At 35.8% G+C, this 22,927-nt stretch overlaps 1 protein-coding gene and 1 pseudogene across 1 annotated transcript in view; both read left to right on the top strand.

The window, feature by feature from the left end:
* Positions 1-22,927, top strand: part of EYS (EGF-like photoreceptor maintenance factor) — a 923,675-nt gene that overhangs the window by 199,874 nt on the left and 700,874 nt on the right. The gene's annotated exons all lie outside the window — the stretch shown is intronic.
* On the top strand, positions 608-13,336 carry LOC148053439 (uncharacterized; annotated as a pseudogene).

The raw sequence follows: 22,927 nt of genomic DNA on the forward strand, positions 1-22,927 counted from the left end.
CATTCCTTTATTACTTAAAATTCATGGTATCACTGAGATAGGTGCCAAGTATTGCCCATATAATGAACTGGTTCAAGGCTTAAATAGTGTAACAAGCTTAATGCAAGACTCAGCCAGAATAGGGGCACATCAAACCCTAAATGCAATTCCAAAGCCTTCTGCCTAGACATTGCATAGCCTGAGAAACAAAGTGAACACATTGTCAAAACCATTAGAGAGTTCTCTCTCTAATGAGTCTTTTAACCATCAGGGTAAAAAGTTATTTTTGTCTCTATCTCCACATTTTCTTTGCCCATTGTATGTACTCTTTCTTCACTGGGGAAGAAAAAAAGTGAACGTTGAATCTCTTGCAAAGATATCCAATGGCCTTGAGGCTAGGACACTCTCCTGGTAATAGAAGATGTCAGTGCAAATAATTTCAGGGTGTGAAACTCTCTAAATCAATCATTGGTTAGGATTCAAGTCATAAAGCTATGAAGTAATAGGAACACTCTGTCAGAGAGCAGTGAGGGTGACCGCAGCACAGACAGTGCTCCACAAACAGGGGCTGAACATTGTGGGCAGAGCAAGGGGCTGGTAGCAGGGGACAACTCGGACACAGTGAGCAATGAACCAAGTCCTGGGTCCATCAACAAAGTTCAGCCAGGAGCAAAAGGAAACAGGGCCAGAGGCAAAACCAGAGAAAAGGCTACAAGGTGAGTCTGAAGGGTCCATCTACCTAGAGCGTAGGGCCGAAGTTCATCCATGAGACAGGACAGAGACAAAGATGGAGACTGACTCTCCTACAGCATTGCGATAACAGAAATTGGGATGAAATCGGGCTCTTGGGCCCATGGGAAAGGGACAGAGGAAGAAGCAGGGAGGCTAGGTAGGGCCACAGAGGCCTGCTGGTGCCCTCCAGGCCCTGACACATGTCTGTCAATCTCTTGTGTTTTATCACTTAAAACCCTGAAAGAAGATGAGTAGAGGTATTGATTCTCAGTAAAGGATTCCAGGCTTTACTCTTGAAGGGGATGAAGGCAGATAGCTAGAGATGAAATGGATTCAAGGCATGGTCATCTGGGGATATTCCTTATCAGCCAACTCCAGGTGGTTCCCCATTTGGCATATGACTTTTTGCCATTTCACAGTACCAGTGTCACCCCAAATCCTGGTATGGGAACCTCAGTATATCACTTCAGCAGTATAACATCAAGGTCATCTATTGGACTGTGTGACAGATGACTTTCCGAAGATCTGCAGTTCTAGGAGGAAAGCATGAACATTTTGAAGACAAGCACAAATTGTCACACTGAATCAAGGACAGAATGAAGATAGTCAACAACATCCTGCAGTACCTCTGTTTCATAGTTGTCTTTAATTACAGTACAGAACATGACTTTTAAAAGCTAAAGGTTCAAGAATAAAATATTCCAATTTGATTTGGGAAGAAATATTCTATTCTTTTGTTTTGGTTTGACTTCTTAACTTCCAATAAGCCAGTGCAGTCTCCAGATGTTAATAAAGCTCTTTTGCATTGAGCTATTGAAATTCATCAGTTCAACAGGAGTTCAGTATCTTGCAAATTTAAAATTGTGATAGTATGTCCTCCCATAACATTTACTCAGCTATAAAGTATGGAAGGCATTTTTCTAGTTTCAATTAAATATGGTAAAAAGAAAAAAGTAAGACTAAGATTTCCATTCACTTAAACAAAACAATGTTACTTTAGTTGATAAAGTAAATGTGCAATATTAGTGACAGCAGCAAAAATTTCACTGAATTCTATATAGTTTACAATTAGTTTGAATTTCAAATATTGGAAAAGTTTTGTAAAGTTAGGTATATAAAACATATTTTTAAAATGCATTCATAGCAACTTACAGAGGTTAAAAAGTTGCCTTTGTGCCAGTATTCAGAGGTATTTGGCTTTTAATTAGTAAGCTCATCTGATTGCATATGGATTGTGAAAGAATTGAGTTATGAGATAAAAAAAAAGATCATGAAAGGTTTTTAATTACCACTGCCTCAAAATTAGGAATTTTGATTAATTTTTTCATATTCTATGCCAAACACAAATTTATTAAATGGATATTGCAGTTAGCTCTGTTTCATGCCTGCACAGTCAAGATAAGATATCTAGTAAAGAAAAGGCTATGGTCAGATAAAATGTCATAGTATTATGTGCAAAAGAAGCAAAGTGTGCTTAAGATGCAAAACTATCAAGTTTTTATAAATGCCAAATGCTCTTTGCAATATAATCTCTGTTTGCAACACTGCTTTGTCTCTTTTGCTCTCTTTGCTCAGTAAACTTTTTTTTCTTTTTACTATGAACCCATTATGTGGTTGTCATTATTCATCTCGGTTATGAGCTACCTCCACTATTAGCCTTTTTTGTTTTGGCAGAATTGTTTACACAGTAAAGATTTTTTTTAATATGAGTAAAGGGTTATTAGTAACACCCCTTGGGATTTTTGCCTGTAAGGGTAATTTTTAGTAATAAAACTCTTAATTTTGTTTGCTGGCATGATCTCACTGCATCTTTATATATTAAGATCTAGATGTTTCAGAACAAGGTCAAATATCTCAGGCTAAAAGTGATAAAATTACCATGATTATGCCAAGCATCAGTAAATACCTAAAGGGCTATATCAACCTTTTACAGAAACAAGGAAGGTTCTTCCAAGATTTGTAAGCGGCTGCATTATCTATATCTAAACATTTTCATCTCTTGTAGTGCCACATCTATATGGTAGATTTGGTCCTGCTATATAATTTCCTGGAAAATACCTTAAGCCTCTAAGCCTCTTTTCAATCATGCCAGGGAGCTGAAACTGAGTACAATGGCCTCTATTATTTTGATTGTTACTAAATGAAATGGAATTTGACTTCCCTTCCTTTTTTCTACTGCAAGGGCTACGTTTTCAGAGAGGTTTAGATCAAGCCATAACTCATTTAAGAAAAGTAAATGTTTCAAGAAAAGAAAATTCTACTGTACACCAAACAATGAAAAAGAAGAATAGCAAATAAAACTACCTTTTATTCCTTATTCTATTCATATGATCATTTACCAAAAACTTATTTTAGTAAAAAGCAGATTATCCAATGTCAACAGCAAGCTAGTCTGAACTCCTAGCCCTCAAGAGAATTGGATCTCTTATATGTAATGCAAAGATTCACTAGTTTCAATATACATGACATTTGTAATTGAAAATAGAGAATGAATAAATCTGAAGTGATATGTACTGACATATGAGGCTGACCTCCCTGTCACAACAGCCTTTTCCCCTATTCTTTCCTGCAGTGTCAAAACTCATTTAAAAGAAGGTTGACTTGATACGATTTGTTGTTTGTTTGTTTCATATTGTAGATGCAAATTAGCTTTCTCCTTATACAGTTTAACAATGTTGTCCTAGAAGGAACAATAAGAAGAATGGGAACAAAGAGAATTATGGAAGGACCTTAATCTCATCCACCGGTGATCTTATAACCTGTAGAGGTGGTGGTTAGAGCTGGAGGGCTGGGGTTATACGTGAGAACACATAGCCAGCTAAAAATATCTATGAAAGAAACATTATAAACAATTTAAACTCTTTCTGAGAACTAGTAGGCAGGATAATCCAACATATAGAAAGCAGTACATTGACATTTCCGATACTGTAGTTTTATTTTATGAATTGCAATTTACTTGAGAAGTATTGCTTAATTTTTCTGTCAGAAACTAAACAGTAAAGATGTAAAATGTCTGGTTTATCTCCATTTTGGGGCCTCAGGAGAGGCAGTTTTTCTCCTTTCTGTTTCTGTTGTTACATGCACCTTTGAGGAGTTCCCCAGTCTTTAAAAGCTTCAAGCAAGATTTTAAGGGAAAGGATCAAAAATAATCACTTCATCACATCAAAAATCTGTATAGTCTAGTTTGAGTCAGAAGAGGGTATGTCTAGAATTTCATATGGGCGTACACAATAATATAGTCATTGGAGTATGGTCCCTTATCAGTGATACTTTTAAAAATAAAATTGTTAAAAATAAAACCTTTAGATATTATATATTAGATACCTGAAAGAAAACTGAAGTTTTGCTCTCTGCCAAATGTTCCTAGTCTTTACCTGCACAAACCAGTTTTAACCTGTACATGAGGGAAATTGTAAGAAAAAGAAGCCCATGTTAAACAGAGAAAGGACAAGAAAATTATTTCACTTAAGTGACAATTTTAAAACTTGGCACTAGAAAATACTTTGCTTTATGTTTTCAGGAGAGCTTTTAGCTTACTTATGAAGTCTCTGAATTCTAATTTTGTATTCATTTCACTACCCTGTATTTCCCTTTGTTACTTGTATTCATTTACTCTTAGTACTTTGGGAAGAAACATTAGCATTAAACCTTGACACGTTAAAAACAGTACTGGGAAAAAAAAAAACAACAAACAATATATAAAACCAAGATATCCATTTTGTCTCGTAGGTGCTTCAGAGTTCTTCAGAATTAATAAGATTTCTTATTTCTTCTCTTCCTATATGGATTCTTTGGAAACGAGGTCTCTTTTTTCCCTCCTTTTTTACGGAGGGGTGAGTGGCATTTGTGGAATTATGGCCTAAACACTCTGGGGGTAACAACAATTGTAACAGAGCAATCTGTCCTCTCATAGGCAAACTTCTCTTTACCATGTATAATTTATAAACAGATTAATCCATAGGTGTTTAAAAAGTCAATTGTCAAAAGTACTTAAGTAAATTAGAAGCCCAAGTCTTATAGTTATATCCAGGCAAATATATTTTAGAAATTTAATTTCAGGATGTATTTTGTAATGTGTGATCCAATGCTCTATTTTGTCTCATTTTTTAAAAGAAATTATAACTCATGTTATCATTAAAAATGTTGGTCCATCTGCTTCAAAACTTCAAGTTTACAACAATGATAACTTCTTTCCCCTTATTTATTCTCTATAATGAAAGAGAGAGGGCTAAAACTATAATGTCATATCAGAACTCACATAATGCCAGTAGCCAATGCTAAAGATGGTTTTAGCATGGTTAAAGGAAGTTACTGGCCTTGTGTCTACATTGCATAGCCGTATTGTAATGAAGTTCTCCAGTCTACTAGAAATATGTCTATTAGCTGAGGCAAGATAGGTAAGCTAATCCCTGTTTAGTATGGACATTCAGTTTCCCTCACCCTTGAGACACTGACAGGATAGCACACTGTCTGCTCATTTTAAAGAGTCTGATGGGAAGTTAGAGTGGACAATGCTGAATGTCTAGAAGTGATTAAACGGTTTATAGTGAAAGATGTAAGAGTCCAATTTATCAGGAAGAAATAAAGGAGAGTTGTGTCATAGCTCATAAGAAAACTTCCATGATGTAGAAAACAGGCAGCAATGGTCTCCTCAGTGACAAAGATATAAGAAAGTTCTCAATGAACCTGTGTATTCTCTATCTCTGTAGTTGTAAATCGGGCTACGTGTCTTTCTAGAAAGACGAAGTGAACTGTAATGCCCTTTTGTCTACAGAAAGCCAGACCAGGTTGAAGTCGCTTCTGTCTTTAAACTCTACACATAACATACTTTACTCATCACTATCCTTGCAAATGTTCTGAACAATCAATAATCAAACTGTTTAGTGCACATTTGTAGTTTTGTAGTAAACAGAAGGAAGTTCTCAATGTTGCTAAGTGGACACTGAATGTTTGCATAATGGCAAATGCACAGGAACAATTATTTTCATTCTTTTACTCCTCTAATTGTTGAGGAAGAAAAAAGGAAAATTAAAATTTTGAAAGGCACTTAGTGATTTTCCCTGTCAGGCATACCATCTGAGAGCTGTCATTATATTTTATGAAAATTCAAGAAGATAATTGACATTTTTATTGTGGAAAAAAGAGTCTACACTCTAAAAGTTCTAAATATAAAATTTTTAAGGAAGCTACTACATGTTTAAAAAAACAGGTAAATGGAAGACCTAACAAAAATATATGTGTTTTTACACTAAATAAGTTTAAAAGCTGAAAAAAAATCCTAAACCTAAGCATAATGTTTTAAATTTTAAGACTTGTTTTCTAACTGATATAGTTAGGAAAACCATGAAATTACCTAGCTGAAGTGTAATGGTCTCCAGTGAGTTATCAAAACTCAGTTAAAATAGAAAGAACACACTTCTGCAGATATGTGTGAATAAGAGTTAATAAAAATCACAGAAGGATTTGGTCTGAAAGGACCTTCTGGAGATTATCTTGTTTAACTTCTGCTCAAAACAGAGCTACATTCAAGTTGTTCAGAATCTCATGAAGTAAATTTTTGAAAATCTCTAAAAATAGAACATCCCTAACTTCTCTGGGCAACCTTTTCTCTGTCTTTGCCATCTTAAACAGTCCTTCTAAAGCATTATTTTAAACTATTAAACTCAAAATGTTGCTTTAAATGAAGGCTTATCCTCTTTTTAGAATAGCTTTAATTACTTTTTTCTTTGTTTCTGCTCTTCCTTAATGGGGAAAGTCGTGGCATTTGCTTTTCAACTGCTGTAGCAATACGGGCTAATATTGCTACTGATCTTCCATATTTTTTTCCGAATTGAATACCTCAGTTTACTCATCTGTGAAATATCTATAATAAAGCACTTTCCTCCCTCACAGGGGTGTTGTAAGGTTTAATGAGATAATAATGTGCAGTACTCAAGATCTTCAGATAATAGTCATGTGTTAAGTGCAAAGCATTAATTATTATCATTCCTGTCCCTCAGAGCATACTTTAAATTCAAAATCCATCAGCATGAGGATGTTTAGATTATTTTTTACCAACTCTGGTTTGCTATGACTTTTGTTCAGCAGTGTACTATGGGTCCCATATATTTCTCAGCTAAATTTATTTAGTTTTCTAGAGTTCATACTTCCCAAATGCGTGGTTTGTAATAAATTAGAAAAAAAAAATGTCAAAATTCTTATTATAAATTTACCACATTTAGGAGGCAGGAGAATTTCCATTCAATAAAAACTGAAAAATTGTTTCTTTGTACTTTAAAAGTGTAGGGATTGATTCCGAGAAAAGTTCTATAAAAACAAGCCTGCCTTTATTAATTTGATGTTCTACTACCATAGCAAAAGTCCAGAACTAGGTTCCTAACCCTATATGTAGGCATCTCTAACATTTTTCCAAAAGGATGACCGCCTTGTAATATCCAGAATTCTAATTATGCAGATAAATTGAATGAAAATTCACTTGTCAATCAGTGCCAAGACACAGGTTGTAGCCCAGTAAATATGAATTCTGCCCTCAGCAAGGGGAGGCCCGGCTGTGCACTGGTCCAGCAGTGCAGGGGCTCAGCCTTGCCATGGCCTGAGCTGGGTGTCTCTGGTTTAACCCCAGCTAGTGACTGTTGCCTTCCCTGCTCCAGCTTCAGCTCTGGGGCTATTGTATATAACACAGATGACTGGCTTGTATCCACTCTGGGTGGGCCTGGATCCATATAAAACAGACCGGCTGCTTCCACAGCACTTGAACGTGTTTACTTGAACTCCATGTATGGGAACTCCATATATTTTTCAGTTCAAAGTGTCTAAAAGGCATGAAAGCTGCATTGTAGCCCAACAAAATTTTGTAGCCTAAATGCAGCACAATAGCTTGAAATCAGAAATATGTGTTATGTACTTTAGAACACAATATGAAAGCATGTGGCAACATTTGAGAGCACAGTCTTCTGGTATAGTCACAGAGGACTATGTAGGGCTGAAAGAGCCAAACCTGGTTCAGTCTTACCAGTTTTGCTTCTTGGGAGCAATCCCTGGAATAAACCGCCTGGAATAAACCGCCCCAAGAATCAGGTCTGAGCTTTGATTTGGGGAGACCCTGCTGGAGACAGCCAGGCAACAAACCAAGGACCTGCAGGTATCACAAACTCTAGACATTCTGTAAACCTCTTCTGCTTTCCCAAGGACATGTCCTAGCCACCAGAGGAGCTGGAATGGGAACGTCCTCAGCCTTAGCTCTCACTGGAAAGAAGAGTTCAAGGAAAAGGAGTAAAATGAGATTGGTAGGAATGTGACTGCTAGTATAAACATTAGGACATTTAATAGATATTTTGTGTCTTGTGCCCCTGTTTCTCATTAAATGATTTTTAGGTGAAAAGGAAAGAAGTAAAAGGCATGATAATTAAAAAGCCACATTGGTAATAACAATGAAGTTCATCAGAATAACACCCAAAGGTGTGTTGACTTTGAAGGTTGCTAAAAGTTGTTGAGCATGAAGACACTTCTGGCTTTTCAGTTTATATTCCTAATGTAGCTGAAGAATGGCAGAATCTTCAAAAGCTTTGTACAATTTACTTCTGGAAGAAGACTGGAAGAGATTCAGGAATATTCGGGGGGGGACAGAGCTCAGGAAGTGACCGCAGTTTCATGTTGAACTGTTCAGAGTCAGCAGTGACTCACATGTCCTGATCTCAATAGAAATCCTGCATGGATAGGCAGGACAGCAGGAAAGGTGCATTTATTCACCTTGTTGAGACTCAGCTTGTAGGAAATCAATTGTAAAAACAGGGAAAACAGTGTGGCTTAAACTATATTGGATTTTTTTTTCTAAATTACTTTTTGTCTTGGCTTTATCATTTCCCTTTACTTCATCTTTTTTTTTTTTTCCAAATTAGTATAGAATTTTATTTTGAAAATAATACCAAATGCACTGCTACTTATTAATAAATGAAATATGTACCTGAAAGTAAATATAAAAGCATTAAAAAGGGAACACTTTGTTGTCAAAGTGTCCCTATTGTTGTTATACATTATAGCTATTAAGAATACTGTTCTTGTGCTTGATTGCTTTCTCTCTCTCTCCACCTGCCTCCCCAGCCCTTGTCAACCAAAGTGTTAATTATACTGTATGACATACAGGATGCTGTTGTCAAATACAACTGAATAATTGGTACTTAAAATCATTCTATCTATTAAAAATATTATTTGTTCCATTAAGAAGGTTGCATACCTGTTATCAATCCCCAGCATTTCATTTCTGCTGAAGTTGCTTATAAAATATTTTTGTATTAAATCATATTAAATGCATTTAATATATGCAAAACTAATTCTAACTGTTAAGGAATATATACCAGTATGCAGCAATGCACAATATTTATAAGCAGAGCTTGTAGAAGACAGCACTATTCTTATGGGATTTATGTTCAGTCTTCCTTTATTTTTTGTAGTTGTTTAAAGGTTCTTTTTGTAATTATGCAGTGAAAAGTATTTCCGTCATTTTTACTATCTTTCATATCTTCAAAGCAAAACAAGAGACATTTAGAAAATGGATTTTTCTGAAGCAAAGAAAATTACAAGAATATTATATGGACCAAAAAACAAATTACACAGTATAAACAATACCACATTCAGAGATTCATTCACATGTTCACAGCATAAACAAGTCATGATAATAAAGGCAGCTAACCCTCCTTCCCTTTTTCTTAGAATCCATAGCTTAAATACATTTTTAAAATAAAGTTTTGAGCAGTTCTCCTGAACTGCCTGTCAACATTATAATTAGAATATCAGAAATTTGCCAGCCATTATCAAGTAGATAAATGTCATGAAAACACACATATTTTTACACATATTGTTGCATGTATTTTTTACCAAAATGCTAAATTCCAAAACCTTTATGGTTCTTCTATTTTTTGTAAAATTCTACTCAAGAATTTCTGCTTTCTCTCTATGCCAACTTTCCTAAATCTTTCTATCCGTCAAAAAAATCAAGCCTCTCCACCTACTCATATTTTTCAGTCCAAGCACTTCAGAACAGTCTGATTAATTATACATATTGCCATGCAGCCCAGAATTATGCACTCCTTCAGTAAAATGCTTCCTTTATTTTTAGGTATTATACAGGGACAAGCATCTTACCAATACTTTATATAGCAGAGTGAGTCAGTCAAAATGGGCTCTGATGAAGTGGAATAAGCATCACTCTCACAGAAGCAGGTCTTTATTTTACACTTTGGCCCTACCTACAGATTAAACTACAAGGCTGTCAGATTAGCACTATAACAAATAAATTGATTTTGCACAAGAAGAGAGAGGACTGTTCTTAATCCTTGTCATACCCTAATCACATAGACCTTTAAAATTAAAAATTCTTTTCCTCATTTTTTATGAGAAAAACAACTGTAGCTGTTTATAGCTACCAAGAAGCTTTCCTATTGTGTTTTCTTCATTCAGATTCAATGAATCTCAACTGAATTGACTTTGTAACTGCACTCCACGAGTAGCTAAAGTGTTCATTGGGCTATTAAAATGCCTATTGCCCTGGAGCTTTCCTGAAGTGGATATCAAGTCAAATAGCAGCTGGAAGATACACAGGGAAACTAACTTTGAAACAAAGCTAGCTGTTGCTTCTCTAAGCTTCTGATCATATTTACAGTAGAGTGTGAAGAGTAGACCTGAGAGCAAAATGAAATTGTTCATATTTTCCAAGTGTCTTTTCATTCATTCTGTTGGATATATATTAGGAAAACTTCTCTTGGTTATGAGAGCCTCAGACTTTTCTACAGAGATTATGTTGTTTGAGAATTATCTCTGGGCTTTCTGGAATGTTTGCAGCTCTCTTGGCTTTCTCTAGGGACAAAGCATAAGTATTTCAGATGTGGAATTAATTTTCCACTTAAAACTACTATAGAAGCATGTAATGAATGAAATTTCAGTTTAATGTATTGCAAGAAAATGTCGGACTAACTGTATCTGACCTGCTATGAATCAGAGGCAACTTCTATTTCACCTTGAATTGGAGACATAGTGGGCTAGATTCTGCTGCTCTTAAACATATATGTGTATATTTTCTGCAGCATCCCTTTAGTTTCATGTGGCATTTGAAACAGGAAGTTCTTGACTGTAGGTGTAATAAAGTGTATAAGATATGAGGAAAAATGTATTCACTTTTTTTTCCTTTTTTTAAATTAAAAAAAAAAAGAAGCTTGCAGGGCTACTTTGTAAACGCTTTTTCAAATGATGCATTGCACATGCTAAAGCTTCTAATATTTCACCAGTGTAGCAAACACCAAGGCCATTCAAGTGTTGATTTCTAAAGATATTAACTGGTATCAGGTATTTATTTCTCTGGAGTAACTTAATATTGTCCTCTGACCCTGAAGAGTGACTGTGATCCATCATTCTTTGGCAAGCAGTCAGAGCTTCAGAATATGTACCTGTTTTTCTCTCATGAAGGAATAGCTTTCAAATTAATCTTAGAAAAAGTAGAAAACCGCATTAAGAGAAATCTGCCTTGATTGATTTAGTATTATCCTGAGCTATTTTTATATATACTTATCTGTTTGTACCATTGTACAAGAGAAAATTTTTTTTTTTGTTTGGGCAGGGGGCATTTAAATGACTCTTCATGTCAGTGATACAATTTCTAAAATTTTCATATTGACTTTGCTTAATTTTTCTGCTGGCAATTGAATTCTTATTTTGCTGTAGTTTTGATGTTTGAAGACGATTGTACTAAATCAGATCTATGCTGCTTTATAGTCTGTGCTGTCTCCCACAGGATAAACTTGGGGATAAATTCTGACTTACACAGGTTCCAGTAAAGAATATTTAACTAATACTCTGATGTGAGTTTTAAAAAAATTTTCAGAGACTCAAACTGTGTCTTTTACATCTCAATTATTAAACGGTCAAGATTATCGTTTATCTTTTTTCAGAATCTTCAACTGAATTTTGAAGTGAAAAATACCATTTATCAGCAGTATAGGTCCTCTCCAGGAAGTTCAATAAAACTAGTTAAAATGAAAAGGTTAGTTTCAAACACAATTTGCAGCATATGATGGCAAGGAGTACTTCTCACCGTGTGAGCTTTCAGAATGATGCACCTTGCAAATTGGATTAATTTTTTCTATAACTGTTTCACAGTAAGCCCAAGAGCAGTTCATAAGATGAAAACATTTAACATAAAAAAGAAGGTTTTGATTATAAAGTAAGGAATAATGTTTATTTCTACTAGATAGAATGTATATGTAGAACTATATTCAAGGAATGCTGAACTTTTCTAGAATTTTCTCTCCATTTAATTCAAAGACATTGGAATTGAACAATGGAGTGCTCTCAAATCGTGAGCCTAATTACCATAAGAACTATCTGGAAATTTCCTAGCAAAAGTCTATTTATGAATTCTGTTCTGGTTTGTAGAAGCCAAACATTTCACAGAAATATCTTGAATTCAACAAACTTCTGTCTAGTCATTGTGAAATTCACCTGGGTTTCCAAATACACTGCTGGGATCCAAATCTTTCAAAGCCTGTGACTTGAAGTGAACTTTCAGGGCTTCCAGGAGCCCTAACAGAGATCCCAAGGCCTGTAGCCCTGGTTGCCCTTGGAAAATCCCATCTGTCACTCAGTATCCAGGCTCCTTTGGCTTTGTAGTGGAGTGGAAAGCTATATCCTCTACTAATCTTTACAGTCTGGAACAAAAAAGAAATATAAATTCCATTTGAAAAAGTTCACAGAACAGGAGTGTGTATTATCTTGTCAACATCATGGACAGCTATGTTGCAAATTATTTCTTGTCAGGCTTTCTATTCCATAGGATGTTTTAAAATTGGTTCATATTCCAAGATCATCTAAGACATAGTGTGACCTAACTCTCAGTTTATCAGCTCTCAACCTGTGAAGTCCATATCAACAGGTTGAAACAGAGGCTGTTGAACTCTCTCAGGAAGCCATCCTGATGACTTCTTCAAGTCCTTGGCTCATTGCTCCCTGCTCAGGTCTTCTGATCCCCCACAAATGCTGCCTGGAACTTCAGCTACTTCTCCAGAACAGGTTCGCACAGGCAAATGGTTGGCCCAGGTGATCAAGAAGGCTGATAGCATCCTGGCTTATATCAGGGATAGTGTGGCCAGCAGGATGAGGGAAGTGATCATCCCCCTGTACTTGGCACTGATGAGGCCTCACCCCGAATACGGTGTTCAGTTTTGGGCCCCAGACTACAGGAAGACCATTGAGGTGCTGGAGCGTGTCCAAAGAAGGGCAACGAAGTTGGTGAAGGGTCTAGAGCACAAGTCTTATGGGGAGCGGCTGAGGGAGCTGGGGTTGTTTAGCCTGGAGAAAAGGCTGGAGGCTGAGGGGAGACCTTATTGCTCTCTACAAGTACCTGAAAGGAGGTTGTAGTGAGGTGGGGGTCAGTCTCTTCGCCCAAGTAACAAACAATAGGACTAGAGGAAATGTCCTCAAGTTGCACCAGGGCAGGTTTAAGTTGGATATTAGAAAAAATTTCTTCAGTGAGAGGGTAGTCAGGCACTGGAAGAGGCTGCCCAGGGAAGTGGTTGAGTCTCCATCCCTGGAGGTATTTAACAGATGTGTAGATGTGCTGCTTAGGTACATGGTTTAGTGGTGGCCTTGGCAGTGCTAGGTTAATGATTAGACTTGATGATCTTGAAGGTCTTTTCGAACCTAAATGACTCTATGATTCTGTGTGTCCTGTATTCTGTTCAAAATTTGTCATAGGTGATTTTGTTGAAATTTTTATAGCCAAGAATAAATAATTCTATACATACCAAAAAGTATAAAGGGTATTGTGTTTCCTTTTAAAGAACACAAGATTTTTTATTGTGGAAATAGATGTAAAAGGATCAATACTGTTACATTATTACAATTACTCTAGATGGTTATTTTCAATAATGCAATTATAGAGCTAGCATTATAAGAGGATGGTAATGAATATCAGTATTTATATCTATTCCGATATTCTTCCTTGTTTTCTCTTTCATGTTCCTGCCTGATACAAAACTACTTCCCTATGGATGTTTTGGCCTACATTCTGTTCTCAGCTATAGACTAAATCAGTGGAATAATTTTATTAAAATCATTGGATTATCTGTTGAAATTGATTGAAAATTATTTTGCATTAAATATTTAATTTTAAGACAACATTTAATCCAAGGATTTGGTGTAACCTTCCATACCACTTAGGTGAAATAATGTGGCATTAAGTAATCAAGGGCAAAATTTCATGTTTCACTTCTTGACAGCATACATTATAAAAAGAAGGAACTGTTAAAAAAAAAAATCAATGGTCTTTTGCCTAAGTAAAGACTGAGTAAGCAAATCAGGCTTAAATTGCATACCTACAAAATTATTTCAAAATCTGGTTTTTAATCTTTCATCAAGAAAATAATATGATAAGGAAAGAGTTTCAGCCTTTATGCACAAAGATGGAAATGGTCTATGTATTCTTTGGATATAGCAACGTACTACAGTAGACACCGAATGAGCCTGTTCAGGACTTTGAAGTACAGATACCATCAGCATGATGTTCCTTACAGCTTAATTTAGTCTTCCTAGATATCTCTCCATGGGTCTTTGTGCAGTGTGTGTCTCTCTGTGCATGCACGTATGTATATATGTGTGAGAGAGTATGCATACACACAAACTATACATATATATTTGTACATCCTTCATATTTGTCACGAATGGGAAATCAGAAAATGGGTGTGTTATGAGTTACATCTCAAGAACATTAATTCCTTTATCTTTGCAGGGAGTTGGTTCACCTCAGTTCTTTGCAAGGAAAGTTGCTTTCATTTTTTCCTCAGTTACATCAAAAACCTGCATGGAATTAACAATTATTATTTTTTTTAATCTCTCTATTAAATGATACAGATTATTTTCATAACAGTATATATTTATATAATTATTATTATTTGGTGAATAATTTGACTAATACCCTGTTTATTTAAAAAGTGGAAGCTTAATTAAGTGTTTGTTAGTTGTAAAGATATTTTGAAGCTATACAATCCTTGTATTCTTCATACCTCACGTAACAGTGTAGAGTGTGGATCTTGAACTAATTCAGAAGATACTTGTTAATCAGTGCAGCTGACAAAAAAAAAATACTTATCTTGACCTATCTAGATGAAAACGTATTATTGATTGTCCATGTAAATGACAATGAGCGATGACCAAACCTTTAACCTGTTCAAATATTCAATGTATCAAGAACAAGAAAGAGATCTTCAAATTTTCTTTTTTTCAAACAGTTTTTTAATGTATTAATTGTTATTAAATGAAAGATTAAAGATTCTGGTTTTATCAAGCTTGGGGTCATTGCAGCAGAAAAACACCGGATAAACAAGTTTTGGGTTTTTTTTTAAAAAAAATGCACAGATAATATCTATAAATGACTTAAGATAGGTTTTGCATGGTTTCTATTTAGACTGTAAGATTTCATTTTTAGACCTATCTAAAGGGTAAAAAATCATCATTTTGATTTTTACGCTGCACAAGGGCAAGGTTAAAATGCTTTTGATTCTAAATAAGATTATATTATTTTTACTAGAAGTGGTAGAACAGAGAAACAAACTAGTAAGTACTGAAATATAGCTTGTTCAAGGTCAAGTAACTATCAGTAAAAATATTTTTCAAATACATAGATTTCTTTAGAGACATAGGTTATTGTATTAGATCTGTATCAGTACGGTCTAGGTGATGAATGGATTGACAGCAGCCCTGCAGAGAAGGACTTGAGGATACTGGTGGATGAAAAACTGGACATGAGCCAGCAATGTGCATTTGCAGCCCAGAAAGTCAATTGTGTCCTTGAGGGTGGTGAAACACTGGAACAGGTTGCCCAGAGAGGTGGTAGATGCCCCATCCCTGGAAACGTTCAAGGTCAGGTTGGACAGCACTCCGAGCAACCTGATCTAGTTGAAGACGTCCCTGCCCATGGCAGGGGGATGTTGGACTAGATGACCTTTAAAGATCTCTTCCAACCCAAACTATTCCATGATTCTGTAATTCTATGAACCTGGGCTGCATAACAAGAAGTGTGGCCAGCAGGTCAAGGGAGGAGATTCTCCTCCTCTACTCCGCTCTGGTGAGACCCCCACCTGGAATACTGCATCCAGCTCTGGGGTCCCCCAAACAAGAAAGACATGGACCTGTTAAAGCAGGTCCAGAGGTAGGCTGTGGGTATGATCAGAGGGCTGGAACACTTCTCCTGTGAGGAAAGGCTGAGAGAGTTGGGGTTGTTCAGTCTAGAGAAGAGAAGGCTCCAGTGAGACCTTACTGTGGCCTTTCAGTACTTAAAGGGAGCTTATAAGAAAGATGAACAGAGACTTTTTGCCAGGGCTTGTAGTGATAGGACAAGGGCAACTTTTTTAAAGTGAAAGAGGGTAGGTTTAGATTAGATATAAGGAAGAAATCTTTTATGATGAGGGTGGTGAGACACTAGAAGAGGTTTCCCAGAGAAGTTGTGGATGTCCCATCCCTGGAAGTGTTCAAGGTCGGGTTGGATGGGGATTTGAGCAACCTGATCTAGTAAAAGATGTCCCTGCCCATGGCAGGGTGGTTGAACTAGATGATCTTCAAAGGTCCCTTCCAACTTAAACCATTCTATGATTCTGTGATTCTATGATACATGTGATTTTATGATGATCAATAACTAGGTAAGGTATTAATAGTATATTATTGTCAATTATTAGAATATTCTTTTCTTCCATTTAATTTTTCCTTCTTTTTCTTTCTCTTCCAATTACACTTGAATTTTTAATGCTTAGGGTTTAAACACGTAAATTTTCTACTGCATGTACTAAACCTATTTTATCTGTGATATAATCTTTTCTTTTCTGTGTGAATATAGTCCCTGTAAAACTATGTAAAACAATTCAGGACTTCACACATACTTTGCAGAGGTAGAAATGACTATAAAAGCTTTTTAGAAATAGATAATCAAGTTCCCTTTGTGCTGAATAACATTTTGCATGCAGAGACCTTGCCAAGGAGCACTCAAGCTTTGTTAGACAAAAAAGCAAGACTGTGCGTAATAGTAATTGCTACATACCCTGGTATATGTAGTAGCAAACAAGTTTGCATGATTCTGAATTCAGGACAAAGAGGTAAGGAATGAATATTAATCCTTATTGAAATGAATTAATTTCTGATAAAGGCAAATTTAAATGTTTTTAAAGAGTATTTATGCAGATTAAGATATCTACAATTATAGCTGAAATGAATGAAATTAACTCAATTATTCTTTTCAAGATAAATTATATCAATCAAAAATTATTATCAGCCTTAAATCTTGGCATCACTACTTTTTATGACCTTTACAGCTACAAAAAAAAAAAAATTGTTTTCTTGTCAAAAATATTGGTAGTGGCATTTGGGGCACAAAGTCTATATGTTAAAAATTAGGTTTACTCACAGTTAGCATAGTTATTTTCAGATTAGAAGTTTTATCATATATCTGTGATAAAGAATACTTTACTTTAAGAGGTCATATAGGGCAAAATAGTCCTTATTATGTCTTTGTTCATAATATTGAAATAGATGGTTAACTACTTTTTAAGATGTCAATATTATTTTAATTCTCACTGAAGCATAATATGCATTTCCTGAAAATATGTACATAGTATTATTGTGAACATGATTTTGCTAGCATTGGAATACCCTGAATTAAATAAGTAGCTTTTTAAAGACAGATTGTCTCTCAATGCATTTGCTATTTGTATAATAGAAATTTTCATGCACACAGAGAAAAGCAGTGCCTGCCTCACATTTGCTCTTCTGCCATGTAACTCTGCACTCTAGTAAAGTTTTAAATGTCTAGGTAGCACAGTTTATGGGAAAACTATTTTGTGTTAATTTTTGGAAGTATGGAGGATTTGTTGGCATTAGTGCTATAATTCCTAGCTTAAGAATGGATTAAGTCAAGAGGCTGAGAGTGTAGCTTGATCATGAGCGCAGACCAGTGGGCCATGTGTTCCTACATCATGTGACATTGGTAATGCTGAGTAGTGCTACTCTTAATTCAGATGTTAGCTGTATCTCTTTTTGCCATAAATGCCTGTTTATGACCACTGTACTATATCCCATATCCTGAATATTTTAAAATTGGGGATAGAATCCAATTTGACAAATTGCATATCTAAAGTTAGGTAAACAAATTGTCTTGATAGATCCTTTCAAGAAAAAACACCTGTTTTAATGACTATACTACAAACGTAGGCACTACCTTGTAAGGACTGCTTCACTACAGACACTGAAAATTTAAGTGCAGTCTAGATTCCACTTTGTTTTATAACAGTCTCTTCTCAGTCACTCATGATTTAGAGACTTAATTAAGAGATTATTCCAAACCACAGTGTGCAAAATTGATGTACTGAGTGCTACATTCAGTACCAACAATTGCAATTTCAGCCTTCATTTTACCTTTTTTTTAATAAAAAAAAAGATTTTATCTTGTGATGAGACTTTGTGTTATTTCTCCCTGAGGAACCAAAGCTTTCATAGAGTGTACACTGATCTGACCTTTGTGTCCCTCCAGTGTTATTTCTGGTTGTGTGCTCTCTCTTAGCTGTCCATGCAGAGTGCAGTGCAATTTGGTAACTCACGGATTTTTCTGGAAATTGTGCTAATTTGGTTCATATTTTTACATATTTACACCTTCACAGACATAATACTCAAAATACCAGTGATCATCAATGTAGTTAAAAGGCAAAAAACACAATGCAGATAAAAGTATCTAGAACCCATATTTCAAGTGGAAAAAAATTTCTTTGCATTACTTAATTTTTTTCTGATAAAAGGAAATGTTATAAAATGCTATAGATATCAGATAGATATAGAGATATATATGTAAAGAAGAAAAAGAAAACAAATGTTTCAGGAATAGTAAAAAATATTGTCAGAGCAACTCAGAAAGTGAGTCGAACAACTTGGTCTTAAAGAAGGACTCTGGAAGGTGTGCACATAGCCACTTACATGAGAACTATTTAAATGAGAATAAGCTTACCCAGAACAGCAGACAAGCATAAATCAAGTGGGAGTGATGATCTAAGAAGAGATTAATTGCTGCCAAATGTTCCTGATGGTGCCTTGCTGTCTGTTAATAATCCCTAGAAATTCTTCAGCATATATAAATATAAACTCTACTTTCTATTTTATTCTATTTTTAATTATGGGAGGAAGTGGTGAAGAAGAAATGTTATATGGAGTTTTATGCCAGAAGGTATCATCAAAACATCTATTCCCACTTTCATATTACAAGCTCTTCCTCTCACCTCTCTATATTAATCACTAAGATCTAACATATCAGTCCTCTTGCACAGTTGTAGGGCATAGCTTATGAAAAGGAAATTTAAAGATAAAAAAAGCCTTAGACCCCTGCAATGGTATAAACAGGTTAAAAGGAATATATTAATTTGATGTCATAAAAAAATAAAAAATGATAATATAAAAGAGAATTGCCAAAATTTGAGATCCCTGGCAATCTAGCATAGAGCAACATTCCTTCTCAAAGATAAATCCAATGATCAACCTGACCACTAGGATGTAAATAGGATATAGTTCTTGGGTACAGAAACAGACGATTTTGGTGTTCTCTGTTCCATATGCTGTCTAGCCTGTACTGTATCCAGTTTCAGTTAGCATAAACTTGTGTAGATGTTTTGATCATAGCTAGAGAACAGAAGAGTATGAATGAGCCCTCTGCAGGTGATCAGCAAATCAGTGGTTTTGGTTGGATGGGTATTTTGATGCCACTCTTCTTCCAACCAGCTTGTAGAGCAATCTGTATCAGATAGGATGGCCAGTACCACTTCCCAAAACAAAGTCTATGAAAAACAGAATTATCACAGCAGGTTGCCTGTCTCACTAAGCAAAAACTTAAACATTTCAGCAAAGGAGCTACAGACCTGTCAGATAGGAAGCTCCTTCAGAAGACAGAGTGGAATGGTGTTGGCGGAGCTTGGCAAATTGTTTCACTATAAAAATATCACTTGGATGATTACACGAAGTGAAGATTATGTGGCAGTAAGTTTTAGCCTTAGTTCTGACACTGCATCTTCCTGGAGGCCTGGGTCACTTACTCTGCTTTGATTTCCCCAGCAGTAAAATAGAGACTGTATGATTTCAAGACAGTGTCTGCTAATTCTTAGTTCTGCCAAAAACACATAGGAAGGACTCAATCCAGAAACTTCTAGAAGACAATATGTGCCTATACAAGACTTTCCCTCAAACAAAAATTCTAAGAATATAAAGAAAATCTGATGCTAGTCAATCCTTTTGACAGCTTATTCTGTGTCATCAACTATTTCTTTATTATTTTTATCATTTCCTCACCCAGTTTATAATTAATCTAAGCGAATCTGACTGAAGAATATCTGATTCATTGGAATGAGTGTCTGTTAGCCAGCCAGTAAAATGGTAGGAAGGATGTCAAACTGTCTTTAATTATGGCTGAGGTTTCATACATTAAGGGTGATGTCTGTCAGTGATGTGAGAAAATGATATACACATAGCTCTTGGTGTTACTCTGGATTTCATGTTTTCAATGAGTTTGGCATGGCTGTCCCTTAGCAGCCTGGACCTTATTTACAGAAAAGTTTTTTTGCTTTAATATTTTAAAAATATTATGAAGTGAGTTCCTCTTGTAAGTCTATGTAATGTAACTAAACATGAATTATCATGCCTTTAGCTCATTACCCATGGATTTATGGAAAATTCAGTAAACTTATGGAGTAACAGCCTGTATATAAATGTTTTCTCTCTTTTGAAAATAATATAACTCTATTGAACTATTTCTATAAATGGGGTTTGACTACCAGAATATGCTTCAAGAGAAAATTGGTTCAGATACTGTCCTCACTAGGACAGTTTTAGCTGACATGGCTTATAACTTCAGCATAATTTTTCCTTAATATATTGTAAATCAGTAAGAAGAATCATTTATCTATAAAGAAAAAAATCCCAAGGTTCCTTTCTGTCCTTGTTCCTGATTATGTTCAGTCACTCCCTGCTTTGAAGCATTCAGCAGAAACAACCAGATGTTGGCTCCAAGGCATCAGCTGTTCTCCCTTGGGTTTATGTTCAAGATTTCTGATGCTCAGTTTGTTCAGTGGTGGTGTGGGTCTTTTTCTAATGACATGAAAGACTTTCTGCTCAGTTCTGTAGACACTATCATTCTGTGCAGTTCTGAGGCATGAACAAATCCTGGAAAAAAATCTCAAAAAGGAATTATATAAATGTGCTCTATTAATTTAATGGTAAACAGAAGACTACAATTCAGGTGAAAATGAAAATTCAGTCTGAATTGAATAAATCTACATCAGAGATCTGATGTATCCCCTACTGTCCTTGATGATATTATGCTTTTTAGATTTCCTTTCTTCTTTATTGTAATAATTTGGCCAAAGTCTGTATCAAACAATCTGTATCTTAACAATCCATTTTACTTTCCCTTATATGTTCCCACTCCTCAAGCCTGTGGTCGGCTGATATTAATGGTGTCCAGCCCAAACCTCCCTCCTTCCCCCCAGACTTCCAGCAGATTCCCTTCACCGCATCACTGCCTACAAAGTATGTTGTGTGCCTCATTTGAACCTTTCCAGGGTCTTTGCTTTGTAGGCGCCATCCTCCCCAATTCCAGACCTTGCCCATGATATCTTCAACAATCCTTATAAAATCTCTTCTTCCCATGTTCACAAGGAAGGATACTTGCTGCTTTAATCAGAGTTGCATTAAGGTGGTCTAGAGCCTGCCCATCATGTTGCCTTTGAAGCAAGTTTTTCCCCACCCTGTTCAGTTCATCTCCCAGTATGAAGAAGAAAAGCAGGGGGAAAAGTGCCCTGTTTAATCAGTTTGGACTGCTGAATGCAGAGATTGTCCAAGCCATCGGTTTTGGTGCAACCTGACCTCGATGGCTGGAACAGGATTGAGAGAAACAGAAGAGGTGAGAGAAGGACTGAAGGACATTTTTGCATAGTTGCTCATTTTTTCGTTATGTCTTTCTATACTTTTCACCGTTACAGCAAAAGGATGGGGGAGGAATGTGAGGGATCTGCCTTGCCTGCCCCCACCTTGACAGCTGTTGGTGATGATGCAGTATGTTTTCTACTAGCCCTTTGTTCTGATCAATAAGGTAGAACTGATTTGTACCTTATGCATGTTTTCCTTATTTAGGAACAAACAGATCTGGACTATCTGCAGAGACATAACCTGTAACCAGTGAGACTAACATTTCTCATTCACAATTGTAGATTGACGTTGGTGAAACTCTTTATAATTTATCCCAGTATAAGTGAGCACAGACCTCTTTTTTCAGCCCATCGTGTCTGGAGCCATCTCTTCCAATTATATGCTCACAAGTTAATGGCCATTGCGGCTCTTCATGAGTCACAATGCTGTCTGTGTAGGGAAAGTGCATCCGACAGCAGCACAGACATGTTCCCATCCTGTAACTTAGGCACAAATTGATGTCGGCAGGGATAGAGGGACACTGTACCACTGTAAATTGCTTAGCCTAATAAATCTTACTGGCATAATTTGTAATTTGCCAAATTAATTTATGCTACGGTACCTACTTGTCACAATTTTGGCAAAATTGCAATCACCTCTTTTCCTGATTGCAGCAGATTAGCTCCTGTCTACACCTGGATGACCTTTGACAGCCCTTTTCCCCAAAGCAGCCCTTTGAAATCAGTGATGTTACACACACAAGCCCTTCGGATTTGTTCATGACTGATTTCTGTTGTTAAATTGTGTTCTGTTGCACAGCTTACCCAGAGGTACAAAGACATTTGACATTATATGAGAGCCCCCAGCCAGCTTTAAATTCAGATCAGGTCTGTTAATCAAATGCAGATTTTCTTTTTCAAACTGGTGAAAGGCATATATTCCTATTTTTATAGTTGCCAGTTATAATAACAGTGTCAAGATAAAATACATGCTGGTAATTAGCAGAATGCTAAATATTTCGTTAATATGAGATTAAATGTAAATACAATGAGAATTTTAAAAAGTCAAAAGGTATCTGTTTGAAACAGGTAGAAGAACATTATTTATCAAAAAAGACTATAGATAACCATTGACTTTAAGCAGTGCAGGGTTTTTTAGAATACCTATGTCTTTCATGGATTGATAATAATGTTTGATTTGATTGCCTATTAGATAAAAATCCCCAACCCTAAACCTTTAAAAGTTT

This window comes from Nipponia nippon, unplaced genomic scaffold (genome assembly GCF_047370975.1).
Source record: "Nipponia nippon isolate SJK-2023a ecotype South Korea unplaced genomic scaffold, ASM4737097v1 scaffold_4, whole genome shotgun sequence".
Taxonomy (NCBI): Eukaryota; Metazoa; Chordata; class Aves; order Pelecaniformes; family Threskiornithidae; genus Nipponia; species Nipponia nippon.